This window comes from Gorilla gorilla, chromosome 2 (genome assembly GCF_029281585.2).
Source record: "Gorilla gorilla gorilla isolate KB3781 chromosome 2, NHGRI_mGorGor1-v2.1_pri, whole genome shotgun sequence".
NCBI lineage: Eukaryota > Metazoa > Chordata > Mammalia > Primates > Hominidae > Gorilla > Gorilla gorilla.
Window position 1 is genome coordinate 79,338,174 of NC_086017.1, and position 18,212 is coordinate 79,356,385.

The window sequence follows — 18,212 nt, forward strand, 5'->3', positions numbered from 1 at the left end:
TGAGTTAAAGTTTATTAAGTTCCCAGGGAAGCCTGGCACAGAGTATGAGTTCAACACATATTTGTCAAGTGAATGAAAGAATCATTATCAAATACACATTGGATCTGTAATAGAAAAAGGGACACTTGGGCAGAGACTGATGAAACAGAGAGAAACTAGACATTAGTCTTGTCTTATACCTATTTAGAGACTGAGAATATATAGCAAATAGCAAATTCATAAAGAAGCACATTTCATGTGGCTAGGTCAGGGAGTACTCTACAACAGAACTGTCTAACAGAAACATAACGTGGGTCACAAATGACAGGCACATGTATAATTTTCAGATTTCTGCAGCCACATTAATAAAAGTAAGAAAGAAAAATAGAATAAGTTTTAGTAACATATTTAACCCAACATAGCCAAAACATTATTATTTTACATATAGCTGACGTAAGTTTATTGATACAATATTTTGCATTCTATTTTTCGTACTAAGCCTTCAAAATCCAGTGTGTGCTTTATATTTACACTACATCTCAATTTGGCCTTGCCGTGTTTCAGATGCTCAGTTGCCATGTGTGGCTAATGGCTTCCATACTGGACAACACAATTCCAGAAGTGTGGGGATGGGAGAGTTTATTGAAGACACATGCAGTCAGGTGGGCTTAGGGAAGAGATGGGCTTGAGTAGATGGCCATTAAAAGACCTGATTTGGTGTTTTTAAAAGCTGTATCTATGTACAGTGCCTTGTGTTGCAGCACCTTATAGAAGCCTCCTTCATCTGGCTGGCTCTGTGTCAGGGACCTTCTGAATCTACTCCTGGTGCAGGGGTCATATTCTTGCATTTGGTCCTTACTCTCTGATGGCATCTTCAGACTCTCAGACTGTCCTTTGCTTCCTCGTACCCTCTGACTTGGCACCGTGCATAGCACCGGGCACCTGGGAAGCACATGTATGTAAAAGCAGATTTCTTGGCTGCATAATACAGCTCTAAATAAATAAAATACAAAGTGATGCCTGGAGCTAGCCAAACTCTGGCTCTCAAAGTTGCTAGGGCTATCAGAGTTGTCCTCTAGCCTAGGGAGACACACAGAGTTACAAGTTTAAAAAATCCCAGGAATATTCCCCATAGAAGACCAATCTCAGCATGGCTTCCCAGTGGGGGAGAGATGGGCACATGGCCTGGCTGGGGTGCATGGCATTTGGCAGAGAGGAATTGGAAAAAGGAGGAGACGATTATCTGACGCTTTGAGAGCAGGTCCTGGCCAAGTGCATTCTCTAAGGTGAAATGGAGTAAGGAAATCCATGTAGCCAAGAAAAGTGCAGTGATGTGTACCAGAAAGAAATTCAGATGATGGATAAAGGATGAGTGAGAAAAATGGATGTGAAAGGAGGGAGGCAGAAGCCTAGAAAACAAGAGTCCCCACAAGAACTTGTTATCTCCTCACTTAAGCAAGCATTGATGTGTCCCCCACACTGGGACCCAAGCTGGATCACAGTGGTGGGCTGCACCCATGTTTGCCTCCTCCTCAGGCCTATACCATCCCACAGCCCAGGACAATCAAATAAATAAGAGAAGTAGATTGGATGAGGAGGCAGAACACATTCTCCTGCTGTATCCCCAGGGATAACAGTAACAAGAAGGAGGAATTTCTGAGTGGGCTGTAATTTCAGTTCAATAGTATCATCATAGGAACTCCTGTCCCGTGTGTAGAAGGAGATACTCACTCCCTGACTTTACCCAACTAACAGCAAGTAGGAACGTTGGGAGGTGACAGTATGCTGGCAGCCCTTGCTTGCTCTCTGCGCCTCCTCGGCCTCAGCGCCCACTCTGGCCGCACTTGAGGAGCACTTCAGCCAGCTGCTGCACCGTGGGAGCCCCTCTCTGGGCTGGTTGAGGCCAGAGCCACTCCCTCTGCTTGCTGGGAGGTGTGGAGGAAGAGGTGCAGGTGGGAACCAGAGCGGTGCGCCACACTCACGGGCCAGCACGAGTTCCAGGTGGGGCGGGCTCGGCAGGCCCTGCACTCCCAGCAGCTGGCCGGCGCCACTGGCCCCGGGCAGTGAGGGGCTTAGCACCCGGGCCAGCAGCTGTGGAGGGTGTGCCGGGTCCCCCAGCACCGCCAGCCCGCCCACGCCACACTCCAATTCTGGCCAGGCCTCAGCCACCTCCCCGAGGGGCAGGGCTTGGGACTGCAGCCCACCACGCCTGAGCCCCGCAGTGGGCTCTGGTGCAGCCAGAGCCTCCCCAAAGGGCACCGCCCCCTGCTCCGTGGCACCAGGTCCCATCAACTGCTGAAGGGCTGAGGAGTGCACGCGCACCGCGCAGGACTGGCGGGCACCTCCACCCGTGGCCCCTGTGTGGGATCCACTAGGGAAGTCAGCTGGACTCCTAAATTGGGTGGGGACTTGGAGAACTTTCATGTCTAGCTGGAGGATTGTGTATGCACCAATCAGCATTCTGTCTCTAGCTTGGAGTTCGTGGCTACAACAATCAGCACTCTAAATCTAGCTAATCTGGTGGGGACTTGGAGAACCTTTATGTCTAGCTAAAGGATTGTAAATACACCAATCAGCACTCTGTGTCTAGCTCAGGGATTGTAAATGCACCAATCAGCACCCTGTCAAAATGGACCAATCAGCTCTCTGTAAAACAGACCGATCAGCTCTCTGTAAAATGGACCAATCAGCTCCCTGTAAAATGGGCCAATCAGCAGGATGTGGGTGGGGTCAGCTAAGGGAATAAAAGCAGGCTGCCAGACGCCACAGCGGTGACAGGTTCTGGTCTGTTTACAGAGTGTGGGAGGTTTGTTCTTTCGTTCTTTGCAATAAATTTTTGCAGTTGCTCATTCTTTGGGTCTGCACTGTCTTGATGAGCTGTAACACGGCAAACGTTTGCAGTTACTCTCCTGAGAACAGTGAGACCACGAATGCACCAGGAGGAATGAACAACTCCAGACCTGCCGGCTTGAGAGCTGTAACGCTCACCCTGAAGGTCTGCAGCTTCCCTTCTGAAGCCAGTGAGACCACGAACCCATAAGAAGGAAGAAACTCCGAACACGTCCGACGGAACATCAGAAGGAACAAACCCTGGATGCACCATCTTTAAGAACTGTAATGGCTCATCGCGAGGGTCCGTGGCTTCATTCTTGAAGTTGGTGAGACCAAAAATCCACCAATTTTGGGCACAACGTGACCCCAAGTGTGGCTAGGTGTTTTAATTTTTCCAAAGTTTTAACTATGAATTTTCTGCAACACTTTGCACTTCCAAGTTTTTAATGTCTTTAACTATGTTAATAAATTTTTAAACATTGTCCTGGCTCCTAATGTGTGAGTCAAAGAAAACAGACCACAGGGCTGGCAGCTTGAGACTTCTACTCTAGGTTCAGGATCCTGTTCCACCATGACCTGGCCATTTGTAGCTTCTCAGTTCCATTTTGTTCTGAGGCTTAAATCAGAACCACTTGCCATTAGTCCCATTTTGCTTTGAGGCTTAATTCAGATTATGCACATCAAGGACTTAGTTTAGTTTCTGGCACGTGGTGAAGGCAGTTAATAACTGGTGTCGAGTATCTCTAAAGAACTTGTTAGATTTCCATCTATTATGTAGGGATTGAATCACAGGATGCCCCCAGAGACAAAACATCTGAAACAGGGCTCCTCTTCCTCATATGATTCCCTACCTCTTCCTTTCCATTTCACAGCTAAGATTATGACACTTTCATTTCACTTTGTCAGTTCATGAAACTCAGTGTGCACAAAGGAAGTAAGAAAAAAAACGCCAACCGAGGTAGAAGTGTAAGTTGATGTAAGTTTTCTAGAAAGCAGTTTGATCATGCTTAGCAAAAGACTAAAAAAAATTCATATGCCTTTTGACTCAGCTATTCCATTTCAAGGAATTTACCCTAAGGAAAAAATGATGGTTTTTCATAAAGCCTTAGTCCCAAAAATGTTTATGACAGTGCAGTCTGTAATAGAAGCAATTAAGGAAATTAAATGCCCGTAAAGGAGAGATTGGTTGCAAAAGTTATGCTACACTAGAAAGCTGATTTTTCTCCATCACAGCCCCCTCATTACTTTCAGAGCACTTATTATGTTAATCGTGTCTCCTGCAATAAACTCCAGGAAAGCAGGGTCCTTGTCTGTCTTGTTCGCCATTGTATACACCACTGTCTATGAGCTGGCACACAACAGACACTAATGAATATTTAAATACATACAAGACAGTTTATGTAGTATGATTCCATTTTTGTAAAAGAAAAAAAAAGCATATGTCTGTACATTATTAGTGCTTTCCTCTAGATGGGGTCAGCAAACTAGTTCCTGGACTGGCTAAATAAAGTTGTGTTGGAGCACAGCCACGCTGTTTCTTTTACATGTTGTCTATGGCTGCTTTCATACTAAAATGGCGCAGCTGAGTAGCTGCAACACAGTCCGTGTTGCCCACAAAGCTAAAAATATTGACTATGTGGCCCTGTAGAGAAAAGTTTGCAGACTCGTGCTTTAAATGGTAGGAGTTCGTTTCGTGCAGTCTAATTCACATACACCCACACAAACGTGTGTGTGTGTGTGTGTATTTAACAATGAACATGTACTACTTTTATAACCAGAAAAAGTTAAAGTTATTTTTGCAAAAGAAAGACAGGAATGAAGGAACAAAGAAAAAAGAAAGGAAAGGAGGGAATTATTTATTCATGTTTACCAATATAGAAAAATGTCCACAGCAAGCAAAAATTTTAAGTATGGTATGAACAGGATGGTTATATTTTTGTAATGTCTGGATAAAGGACTAAAAGGAAAAAAAGGTTAGCATGGCTGTATCTGGGTAAGGGAACTACAAATGGCTTTTATTTCCTTCTTTGTTCTTTGTTGTATTTTCTCAATTTTCCAGAATAAACATGCTTTACTTTTGTAATAAGAAAAAGAGAAAATAAGTGATATTGAAGATAGAGAAAATAAAATATTAGTCTACATAAAAAGCAACAATGTTTCTACCAGTCTTTGAACATCTACTTGGGATCCTGGGAGTGTGTCCCTTTGGGCACACTGCTTGTCATTACTGCACTCCACTAAAATGGTAACATGGCCGAGGTCAAAGTGTTAAAATCTTGTGCCACGTTTTTTTTCCCTAAATTATTTATGGTGTCCTCCAAACAGAATGGATGTTTTTCTTTATATTAAAAAATTTTTTAAAGTCCACTGAATTGTTTCTGAAGCACAGTTTACCGTTCTATCTAGATTAGAAAATATATTTAGAAAAGAAGTTTTCTGGCTTAGTAGCCGACCCTTGTGCCCACAATCACATTTCCCTAATTTCAGCCTTAGCTGAGGTTGACAGTTCTAGCAATACGGACAGCTCTCATCTCGTTCTTCCACCATTTGTCTCTCTGCTTTTAGGAGGAGGTAACACCCCCAGGGGCAGCTCTCAACAATGGGGAGCATGGATAAATGCCCCAGCCTCTGGGCTGCAGAGTTGGCAGAAAGGAGCCCCTGGTGCCCATAGAAGCCATCTTTCTTGGCTTTTCTCCCTCTCTTGTTCACTCTCTCCACTTCTTTCTCCTGCTTCCTGGGAATCTCCTCTCCCAAACTAGCTTCTTGCACCCAAGATCCTGTTTCAGGTTCTGCTTTGGAGGAACTCACACTAAAGGAGTTGGTAAGCAAATGGCAAATTAATAACAAAATTTACACCATAGAGCCCAGAAAGTGCTCATAGATGGAGTCAAATAGAGCTCATTAGCTTCTAGGATACATGTGCTCATTATATGACTATTGATTAGATTTTTACATTGCGTCATGTGGGCTGGGTATACGATGGTGAACTAGATAGACACAGTCTATGCTCACAGAGCATGAGGCATTAAACAACGATTATGCAAATCATATTAACAGAAAGGACAGGAAAGATGGGAAAATACAGGAAAAACTAGTCTAGTCTGAGATTTAGCATGGATTTCTGAGAAGACAACATTTAAACTGGGTCTTAAAGTAGGGGTTAGCCAAAAAGTAGGGAAGAGCTACAATGTGTCTCAACATACAAAGACTGAACATGGAAGGTGGACATTTGATGGGCTAATTAACCATGTTACAGGATTTGAAGATTTCAAAAAATATAGCCAGCCAAATTCTCCTCTTTCATCTGACATGGTTAAATATCCCATGAGCAGAATAAGTGTTTGGATACCTTCAGGGTATTAATTACTGAGAAGACCAGAGTTGGCCATTATGATTCAAACATGGCTTAGAAAAACACACTTGTAATCAGAGCCAGTGTATTGGTAGATTCTACTCTTATTACCTGGGGAGAATGTGGGTCTTCCATGAGGTGGCAAAAAAACAGTCTAACCTTGAAGCTGATGGGCTGCTTAAAAAAAAAAAAAAAAAAAAAAAAGAGTCTAATTTGCTCCAAAGACCCACCACTTCCGATTCACAAAGATGTCACTTAAAATTGGTTTGAAGAACACCTGCCTGCTGACTCACTCTGAAATGGGAAATCAACTCAGAAGAATCCGATCCTCACAAACCTCTAGGGCACACATGCTTCCTGAGACTCTGAGTCTGCTTAACTTCCTCCTAAACACACAGTGCTTTATGTGCTAACAAAATGCAATAAATACACCGTTGGTACTTCCATGTTTATGATCCACTGCCTTTTTTCTTGCAGCAATCTTGTAAGAATTTAACTTCATAGTTTTATTATTCTCACTGCATACTAATACTTCAAACATTTCAGTAAATTATGGTTCTCTGGTTCCTACTTCAGAATCATTGAACTGATTTAATGAGCTCTGTCTAATTATTGCATTTCACCTTTCTTATTAAAGTGCAGCAGTGCTTTGGCTGAAATAGCTGGTAATAGCTCAAATACTCAGAAAGGAAAAAAATGAGGATGGATAATGCAGGACTCACTACAGCTCATTTTATGCTAGATATAATTTTTAAGAATATATAGATATATGTATACCTTAATCCACTCATACATTCATTACATATTTATAAAATGCCTGTATGTGCTACCCACTTGTGAAAGATACCAGAACAGATTTAATGGTGCTTTCTTAGATTGGCATCCTTCTATCGAGGGCATAAAACACACTGATTAAAAACTCTGGAACCAGACTGCATATATTGAAATCTTGGCTTCACCATTAGCCATGTGACCTTGGGCAAAACAATGAACCAATCCGTGCCTCAGTTTTCCCATCTGTAAAATGAGAGTTAAAGTATTAATAGCATGTACCTCCACAGGACTGTTGTGGGCATTAAATTAGTCAGTACATACATAACATGTCAAAAGACTACCAGGAGCATAACAGGCACTTGGTAATTGTTACCTCTTTTGTGTTCCATATTGAATTGTGCTTGTCTGTAACAAACTCACAGCAACTGTAGGTGTCTCTATCTACTTATCTATTTAATTAGTTATCCATGATTTATTTTTATTTATTGTTTACCTCCATCAAATTATAGGATACATGAAGAGACAGACTAAATGCCCAGTGCCTGGCATTGTGCTTGGTTTATAGTAAGGCACTAGTAAATGTTTGTTGAATGAATGAACCAAGGAATAAATGATTCTCTGTCAGCACGCATGACCCCTCTCATTCCCCACAGCCTTTCGCTTCAGAGATTTCCATCACACATGTCTATCAAATGCCATTTGTTGGAAATTCCACATGGCTTTATACCCAGATGGTGCCCGTGATAAAGGGAAGGCATTCTGGCATGCGTGAAAGTTACGATGCCAGATGACAAGCCAATTCACTGTATTATTCATCATCACATGTTGTTGGCCAGAGAACCGACTGCTGTCTGCTGAGCCCCACAATGGTCAAGTGAAGAGGCTGATTTTTAACAGAAGGTAGTAGCATCTTTAGAGAGACAGGGTGATGTGGTAGGAAGATGAGGTTTAAAAAGTGAGATGTTCCTCAGTCTTGTCTCGGCTTAGCAAGGCTGGGCAAGTCACTTCACTCTTTGGGGCTCTTGGATTACCATATTTGTAAATGGAGGACACAAATTGTCATCAGTAATTCCCAAACTGGTTGCACACCAGAATCTTCTGGAAAGCGTTTTAAAATATAGTTTGTTTTTGGCTAGCGGGAGGCAAATTTTTAATATAAAGTGCCAGATATTCCAGGTTTTGCAGGCTGTATGATCTCTGTCACAACTACTCAGACTTGACTCTGCCATTACGTAACCAAAGCAACCATAGACAATATGGAAACAAATGGGTGTGTCTGGATTTGACCAGGTTGCCCACAGGACACAGCTTCCTGAGCCCTCCTCTAGGCCATCTGTGGCCTCCAAGCATAAGGGTCAGTTCTCTGCATATTTACAAAAGCTCCTCTAAGTGACTTCAGCAGCAGAGATGTTTGTGAACTACCAGATTATGTGATCTATAAGACTCCTTCCAGCTCTAATTGGAGCTGAGATTCTGCATTTCTTATTTTCACCATGAGAAATGGCTATTCTTGGTCAACACTATCTAGACAATAATTCTCATATTCTTTCAAATGCATCACATTTGGATATTAGCTTTCTACATCTGAAGTTTTTGGTCTCTCAAAATTCAATTTGCTACTCTACCAGGAAAAGTTTGAATAGTTCTTTCAATTGTGTTTAGATCTAAAGCACCTCTCTCTGTGTGTGATATCCCCTGTCAGTTCTTTGTAAATGACATTTTCATTGTTAAGTTGCAAATTTGAGGTTTAATATTATCTCTTTTAGGCAATAAAGCAGCACAGTACACACCTCCACTTTAAGAAACAATAACACATAAAAATGTGAAATTGGTGAGGCCTGGTGGCTCAGGCCTGCAATCCCAGCACTTTGGAAGGCCAAGGTGGGCCGGCCGAGATTGCTTGAAGCTGGGAGTTCGAGACCATCCTGGGAAACATAGTGAGACCCCCATCTCTAAAATAAATAAATCAATAAATAAAAATAACCAGGCTGGGCAACATAGTGAGACCCCCATCTCTAAAATAAATAAAAATTATCCAGGCATGGTGGCGCACGCCTATAGTCCCACCCACTCGAGCAGCTGAGGTGGGAGAATCACTTGAGCCTAGGAGTTTGAGGCCATAGTGAGCTGTGATTGCATCACTGCACTCCGCCCTGGAGGACAAAGTGAGACTCTGTCTCAAAAAAAAAAAAAAAAAAAGAAAGAAACAGATCATGGACTCTTAAAACAAAAAGTGAAATTATGAAACAGTTAAGGGGTGTTTATAATATTTGGCCCAGTCTAGGATTTCCTTTGTATAGAGAACTTCTTTTCTACTGAAATCATGACTGTCAGGTGACAATATATCCTGGATTTTTCCAGGACGGCCCCAGTTTTTACCTGTTGTCTCTGAGTAATTAACAGAGTGCCACCTTTCCCTCTCAAAAGTGTCCCATTTGGATGACAAATAACATGGCATCCTTCCTGTAGGTGAAACAGCCAAAATGATTGCTCCATTTATTTTATACTTAGTAAGAGGCAGGCCTGCTCTGGGGGCCTTCTCTATATTATCCCAATGAATCCTCACAATATTTTGCTTATGGGTGATATCCTGAGGTTGGGTCTTTCAAAAAGCAGACGCTGAGACAAGGAGTCAGGGAGGAGGATTTTTTCTGGGAAATATTACCAGGAAGCATAGGTAGGGAAGTGAGGAATGGAGTCAGGGAAGGGACGGATGCCAAAACATGGTGTCTTCGTGAACAGTAACCAGAGCCGCAAGTAACCAGAGCTCAGTCTTGCCAGGAACTGTCTGAGAGACTGTGTGAGCATGCCTCAGAATGTTCCCATGGAGGGGCTAGGAGGCCGCAGTTTTATCCTGCAGTTTTACTCCTCATTGGTTGAGGGTCACTCCTGGAAATGTGCCCTCTCTTTCCCTGATGTCTGGCCTGTCCCATAGCAAGAAGCAGTTCACTTCTATGGCTAGAGAAAGCCCTCAGGTAAAAGACACAAACAGCCTTGTCAGGGTGCATGAGAACTGTCTGAAGACAACTTCTGGGGTAGGCCCAGGGCCACTAACAGCACAGCTACAGGGAGACTGAAGCTTGGTAAGGTTAAGTCACTTGCCCAAAGCTACATAATTGGTGAGTGGTGGAGACAGGATCTTGACTCATGCATTCTGGCTCTGCAGAGCTTACCCTTAACCATGCATAGAACTCCCTGTGCCTACATCTGAGTCACTTGTGCATCACCCAATATCTGTGCACTAGCCTTGTTTCTGGCCTGAGAGGCCCTGGCAATGGCTTGCTGTACAGCCAGGTAGCCAAGGCCTCTGCCACAGTCACCAACTGAGGTACTTGTGGCAGGCGATTCCTCCTGGCCTCTCAGGGAAATGACCAATGAACTCTTCTTCCTCTCTCCCCCTGCACTGCTCAGAAGCATAATAATTTCATATGGCTTCTCCCAAGACACCCCTGGAAGACCATGTAGTCAGCTTGTCACAAAGCCAGCTTTCTCATCTATGATGCACTTCCTTGTATTCACCTCCTTGCCCTCCCTGCTCACTCCTTCTTATTCACACTCACACCTGCTTCCCTGGGATTGCACTCCCCAATAAAGTGCTAGTTCCCAAGCTTTCATTTTGTAATGGAACATAATCTGCATGCAGTAAGTTTTGACAAATGCCTACACCTATGTGACCCACCCTTGCATCCAGATCTAGAGCAACCATCAGCCCAGGAAGTTTCCTTAGGCCCCTCACCAGTCAATCCACTCTTCTCACATTCCTAGGCAACCACTGCTCTGATTTATTTCAGCATCAAGCTTTACCTGTTCTAGAATATCAAATAAATGACAATCGTAGAATCTAACACATACAGTTTTGCCTGGGGGATCTGTTTTCCAGGGAACCTGGGTGAGGACTTACCTCTAACTTGGTATATTTTGAGTTTTTCTCATAATTCTGGTCCACTGAAGTACATATACCATATACCACTTCCAGGGTAGACCAAAAAATTACAAATATTGGTATTTAAAGTTCATGATCAAAATATTTTCATTTAATGAGGATATTCAAAGCAATGACCTCAGTGCATTATAGATCCTAATTTTTTATCTTCATAATAAGTCTTTAGGATAGCTATTATCTTTGGCTTATAGATTAGGAAACTAAGTCTCCAGTTAGGCTGAGTAGTGACTTGAGATGACACAACGTAATAGAGGCAAGGTTGGGATTTGAGCCAGACTGCACCTGCCTCCAAGTCTTATGCTCTTTCATAAAATACTCTACATATAAGTTATCTGAGGAGAAACTCCCTAACTATTAGTAACCATGACTCTACGGAAATCCATAAACAAACTTTGGCTCATGATGCATAAAGCTAAAGGGACAAGGAAATTTGCGAAAGGAGGGCTCTCTCTGCACAAAGAAATGACTGCCTCATCTCCTGAGTACAGCTTTGAAAGGCTATTAGAGATCCACCCAGTAGAAAGATTACTGGGTATCACAGAAGATGATTGATCACTTATTCCCACAGCAGGCAGGTTGCTGAAACACTACCCTGGAAGCCAGAGGGAGTAAACTGTGAATAAGTGAAGCCTCACCTTGATCCCTTTGGAAAAGTACAGTATACCCTTTACTTAACTCGTACCCATTCAAACACATTTATGGGGCAACTACCATGTGCAGACTCTGCTGCTCTCAATTCTGAGGTTATAGCAGCAACTAAGGCTGACTTTCTGAATAAATGATCAACTGATTTGTATTAAACTTTTGCTTATAGTAATTTAAAACACATGCTGGTAACTTTTTTTGCCCGTTAATACCTATTCTGTCAGAAATGGGAAGGGTATGTTGGCCAGGAGGTTTTCTGGTAACAGGACAGAGGTATTTTTTGACCATTTAGAGTGCCTTGGAAATATGCTAGCTTGGCAAGTGAGTGCAGTAGGATAACATAACATTATCAGTGCCCTTACCCATAGACTGTCTGCAGGCCAGAAAGTAAACTGTCACCTATATATGATTTCTAAGGCAGATAAGGCCTGGAAATGGTGTTTTTCTTTCTTCTTTTCTCTAAAACATGAAACTAGGACTACAGATTAAGTAAAGACCATGTGATACTCAGTATGCAATGGTTTGCAAATGTTTTAAATGTGGAGACCCCTTTCTTATAGAAGTGGTCCTTCTAGGACAGGAGGAAAAAAACTGACAGAATTAGAATATCACTATTTCGCAGCCCTTAATGAATTAATGGATCCATCACTGATTGCCAATATCCCAGAGTGATCACCTGATGCAATGGGGCTCCTAAGGGAACAACACACCATCAATAAATTAGTCTTCAGAAAACAAAATTGAACCTGAATCTTAACAACTATCTCGATCCAACTACCAACAAGCATCAAACAGAACACTGAATTACAACACGGCAATGAAATTAGCAAAATCCAGACTGTGAGAAACTCTGCAGGTCAAATAACCAATTTTCTTCAATGTCTAAACTGCAAGGGGAAATAACAAAGAGTTGGAGGGAAAACTTATAGATTAAAAGAGGCTTTACAGACATATCAACCAATCCTCAAAAGCTGATGTTATTTGGACCTTAAGTCAAAAACAATCTTCAGCCAGGCGTGGTGGCTCACACCTGTAATCCCAGCACTTTGGGAGGCCAAGGCAGGCAGATCATGAGGTCAGGAGATTGAGACCATCCTGGCTAACATGGTGAAACCCCGTCTCTACTAAAAATGCAAAAAATTAGCCTGGCGCCGTGGCAGGCGCCTGTAGTCCCAGCTACTCGGGAGGCTGAGGCAGGAGAATGGCATGAACCCAGGAGGCTCAGGTTGCAGTGAGCCGAGATTGCACCACTGCGCTCCAGCCTGGGTGACAGAGCAAGACTCCATCTCAAAAAAAAAAAAAAAAAAAAAAAAAACCTTCAGAAAATACAGAATTCCATGAGACATTTAGGTTAGCATTGACTGGATTATTCTTTTTTTAAAATTATTATTATACTTTAAGTTCTAGGGTACACAACGTGCAGGTTTGTTACACATGTATACATGTGCCATGTTTGCTTGCTGAACCCATCGACTCATCATTTACATTAGGTATATCTCCTAATGCTATCCCTCCCCCAGTCCCCCACCCCCCGACAGGCCCTGGTGTGTGATGTTCCCCACCCTGTGTCCATGTGTTCTCATTGTTCAATTCCCACCTATGAGTAAGAATACGTGGTGTTTGGTTTTCTGTTCTTGTGATAGTTTACTGAGAATGATTGTTTCCAGCTTCATCCATGTCCCTTGCAAAGGACATGAACTCATCCTTTTTTATGGCTATATAGTGTTCCATGGTGTATGTGTGCCATATTTTCTTTATCCAGTCTATGACTGATGGACATTTGGGTTGGTTCCAAGTCTTTGCTATTGTGAATAGTGCCGCAATAAACATACGTGTCCATGTGTCTTTATAGGAGCATGATTTATAATCCTTTGGGTATATACCCAGTAATGGGATTGCTGGGTCAAATGGTATTTCTAGCTCTAGATCCTTAAGGAATTGCCACACTGTCTTCCACAAATAGTTGAACTAATTTGCATTCCCACCAACAGTGTAAAAGCCTTCCTATTTCTCCACATCCTCTCCAGCATCTGTTGTTTCCTGACTTTTTTTTTCTCATTCTAAATGGCATGAGATGGTATCTCACTGTGGTTTTGATTTGCATTTCTCTGATGACCAGCGATGATGAGCATTCTTTCATGTGTCTGCTGGCTGCATAATCGTCTTCTTTTGAGAAGTGTCTGTTCATATTCTTTGCCCACTTTTTGATGGGGTTGTTTGTTTTTTTCTTGTAAATTTGTTTAAGTTATTTGTAGATTCTGGAAATTAGCCCTTTGTCAGATGAGTAGATTGCAAATTTTTTTTCCCATTCTGTAGGTTGCCTGTTCACTCTGATGATAGTTTCTTTTGCTGTGCAGAAGCTCTTTAGTTTAATTAGAAACTGGATTATTCTTAAATGTTAAAAGTATGAGATTGTTTTTGTGGAAAAACAGTCCTTATCTTTTGAGGATAGACACTGAAATATTTTCAGAAAAATAATATGATATCTGAGATGTGTTTCAAAATAATAAGGAGGGGAGAAATAGGGTACTAATATAGCACAGTTGGCCATGAGTTGATAATTGTTGAAACCTGCATGCTGGATACAGGAATGATAATGATACATTTTGCCTTTGTTTATGTTTGTATTTTCTTATAACACCAAGTTAAAACCAACAAACAGAAAAGCAAAACCTTTTCTTTTCTTTTATTTTTGAGACAGGATCACTCTGTCAGCCAGGCTGGAGTGCAGTGGCTCAATCATGGCTCACTATAGCCTTGACCTCCCAGGTTCACTGATCCTCCCATCTCAGGCTCCTGAGTAGCTGGGACTATAGGCATGTACCACCACACCCAGCTAATTTTTTATTTTTATTTTTTTGTAGAGTCAGAGTCTCACCATGTTGCCCAGGCTGATCTTGAACTCCTGGGCTCAAGCCATCTGCCCACCTTCTCTTCCCAAAGGGCTGGGATTATAGGCGTGAGCCACTGTGCCCGGCTAGAAGTCTTTTAAAAAATAAAACCTTAATTAGAATCCCCGTCTTCTAGGCAAAGCAAAAGTTAGAAACCCAGAACATGCTTATTTGTCCCCATCTCTCTCCCCCAGAGGTCCCACTGTATTTTCTAAGGCACTGGTAAGATGGAAAGAGAATGGGCTTTGGAGCCAACGAGAAGTGGAGGTACTCTTTGGGTCTGCAATTTGACATGTCACTTTGGTTCTCCAAGCTCAACTTTTCCATCTCTGGAAGGAAGCTAACAAAGCTAGGAAATACTTCACCAAGAAGCACTTGTGACTTATTAAGAGAGCTAGCATTTGAGTGGTAACTGGCATGATTTGGACCCAAATCCATCTGCCTCTTAAAATCCATGCTCACAACTACTACATCACACAGTCTTCTAGAGTGGCACCTCACTGTTTGTGAATTGGCTGTGGAGATTCACAGCCAGTAGAGACCTAGGTTCAAAAAAAATTGTTTCACTCACTGTAGGCAGTGAAACCTGTGGTTCCCCAAATCAAGCTTCCCTTGTTTCAATCCCTGCTCTCCCATTACCAGCTACATGACTGTGAGCAAGTCACCTGACCTTGTCAAGCCTCCATTTTTAACTCTGTAACATGGGTTAATAAAAGAATGTGCCTAGGGTTTTTTTGTGAGAAATAAATGACATAATCACAACCATAGTGTCTCAGCTCTTCTCAATCCTAGTATATACCTCCCAACTCCAGAAGAAGAATATGACTACTCTGTCCAAGCACCACATTCTCCTGATCATGACTCGTTTAGGTATGGGTACAGAATCCATGCTAGGTAAATGGGATCCTAGCAGGGGACTTTCTGCTGCAAATACCAAAAAGGAGGGTACTCTTTCCTTTTGGAGACTGAAGAAATAGGACTCAGCCAGGAACTGTTGACCAATGTGGAAAAACACAGAACCAAGGGATACACTCACCTGGGCCTGAAGCTACCCTGAAAAGTTTCAGTCACACCAGCAAATAAATCCTTCTGTTGGTGTAAGCCATTCTGAACTGATTAACAGAGTTTTTGACAAAGAGCAAATGTGCAATAAATGTTAGCTATCACTTGAAACATGAAAACAGATCAAATTTTTCCTGCTACCTTATATTCTGTTGCTTTGCTTGGGTTATTTCTTTTTATTTAAAGTTTTATTTTTTAAAATTACAGGTCATTTCAGATATATGCAAAAGCAGAGAAAAAAAGTATCACGGATCCTCATGAACTCCAACAATCATCAATTCATGAATAGTCTTGTTTGGACTATGTCCCTCCCACTTATTTCCTTTTTCCCTTTTCATTTATATTTTTCAGATCCTTTTATAGTGTTTTCTTATGTAGTAGACACTGTTGGTGGCCTACCCATCACTCATTTCCCAATTATTCCACCCAGTGATGTTTATTTCTTAAGCTCTCTCATGCAGCCAGAGATATGGACCTGTTTGTATTTAAATCCCAGAGATGGACGTGTTTGGTCTAGGGGTAATTTCTTTCCCCTGGTCAGTAACAGGGTCAGGAATGCAATAAATATTGGGTGTTGAAACATGAAAGGGACACTACTGGGGAAGGGAGATACTTATGGACAATTTTCTGCTCTTAAGGAGCAGCCACAAAAAATTGTCTCTCTTTTTCCTTTGACTGCTATCCTGTCTGGATGTGATGCTCAGAACTGGAGCAGCTATATTTGCTACTAGTCTGAAGATGAAGCTATTACCAAAGATGACAGAGGACAGGGGGGATGAAGCTGAGACCTTAATAATATTATTGAGCGACTGAATCAAGCAAGTCGAGGGACTGCTCCACCTCTGGACTTGCTGTTCTGAGAATTAAAAATCTGCTTCATTGTGTAAATCTGTTTGAGTCCAGGTATCTGTTAATTGCTGCTGAAAATAACCAACTTTGCCATCAATACAGACCTATGGCCTGTATAGTCCGAGTTTCAAAAGCTGAGTAAGGAATCATACTGGGATGATGCAACAAAGACACCCTAAAACACAGTGACTTCAACCAGAGAGAAGTTGATTTCTTTCTCATGTTAAGAGTTTGCAGAGGTGTTCCTACCAAATCCCTTTAAAAATAAAACCCATAAATTAATCTCACACATCTCACTTAGTGACATGGCTGCAACCAATTGCAAGGGAGGCTCGGGGATGTAGTTGTTATTCTGGGTGGCCATTTGCCGGTTCTATTACTACAAGGAAAAGGTATAAATAAATATTGTAACATAGCTACAGTGGTCATAAGGCGTCATCAGAATGCAGTATAGGAAGTCTCAGCTAGAGAAGAAGCAGAGAGGGTTAATTTGATTTGGTTCAACTGACTCTTTAATTAAAACAACTCAGAAATGTAAGCAAAATTCAAAAGAAATGTTCTTAAGTGCCTCCCCACATGATTTAGCAGAACGTATTTACTTAGATATAGGTAAAACTACACATCCCTTTCATCTCTTCTTTTTAGGTGAATCCCAGAAGGATCTCAGCAATCAGCAATACTTTGTTGGCCCAGTTTATTACCTTGTGTATGTGAAATAACTGAACTTCATTGATTTTCCTTGATTTCAAATCTCTTTTCCTCAGTTAAACTGCATGATAGTGGTTCAATTATATTTTGCTCACTGGTCACCAGAATCCCATAGCAAGCCCCTACTCCACAAGATTATTATTAATCACAGTAATTCAATTTATGGAAAAATAAAGACAGACAAATAGAGAAAAATGATAGCGCTAAGAGCACAGTATTCTACGGCCCAGCTGAAATGGCTGTTGATAAAGGTTTTATATAGTTAAGATACAAGCGAGACTTTGATTTAGCAGCAGCCGGTTTTAAATGATGCATGAGAAGCCACCAAAGCAAATCCCTTTCTCCATGGTCCCCTCAGGGTCAAGTACCTTGTTTCAATTATAATTTCACCAAATTGCTGTGTTGCAGCGAATGTTTCAGATTAACAGCAGCATAGCACAGTTCTCTGTGGGACAGAATCAGAAAATCTAGTTCAGAGGTTTGTTGAAATACACCCCAAGACACCCAGATGCAAAACACATTAGAGACTCCAAGATGATGGGAATATTTTGGATCGGTATTCTCCAAAGAGATTACTTTTGCAGAAAACAAGTTTATTATTTATGGTGGTAAATAAGATTTCTCAGTGCAGCCAAAGAGGTTTCTTGCAATTACATTGAGAAGGCACCACAGTGCAGTCCATTATGGAAATCATATTTACATTAATAGAGAAAGCTTTTGTTTTGCCAAAATGTGTATTTCTTTTTAAAGCATACTCATGATGAGTTTGGAAGGGGATACTAAAATGTTTGGTTTGTCTTTTCATTCCAAATGACTCTATTCCTTGGAGAAGCATTTTGTATAGTAAAACACCATTTTGCAAGTTCTACTTCAAATTACCAGTCCAGTTTTTTTTAATTTAATGCTTTATTTGAGAAGAAATAATTTCAATTCTAGGTGGTCTTTGGTATGTCCAAAGAACAAAGAGAAGTATGTCCAAAGAACAAAGAGAGTTTTATTTAAAAAGAAAAAAGTTACTTGTGGTCTTAAGAGAAAGTTCATTGGTATTAGTAAAGCTCTGGGGAGCTGGTAAGCTCCAATTGGTGGGCAATGGCCACAGGTAAATTAGTCCTAGAGTTGCAACAAGTTATCTCGGCAGCTGTAGACAAAACTGGTCTCAGGCTACAGCAAGCAGTTT

The 18,212-nt window shown here is 41.6% G+C and overlaps 1 protein-coding gene across 1 annotated transcript in view; it reads right to left on the bottom strand.

The window, feature by feature from the left end:
* Positions 1–18,212, bottom strand: part of FRMD4B (FERM domain containing 4B) — a 369,354-nt gene that overhangs the window by 278,758 nt on the left and 72,384 nt on the right. The window lies entirely within an intron of this gene.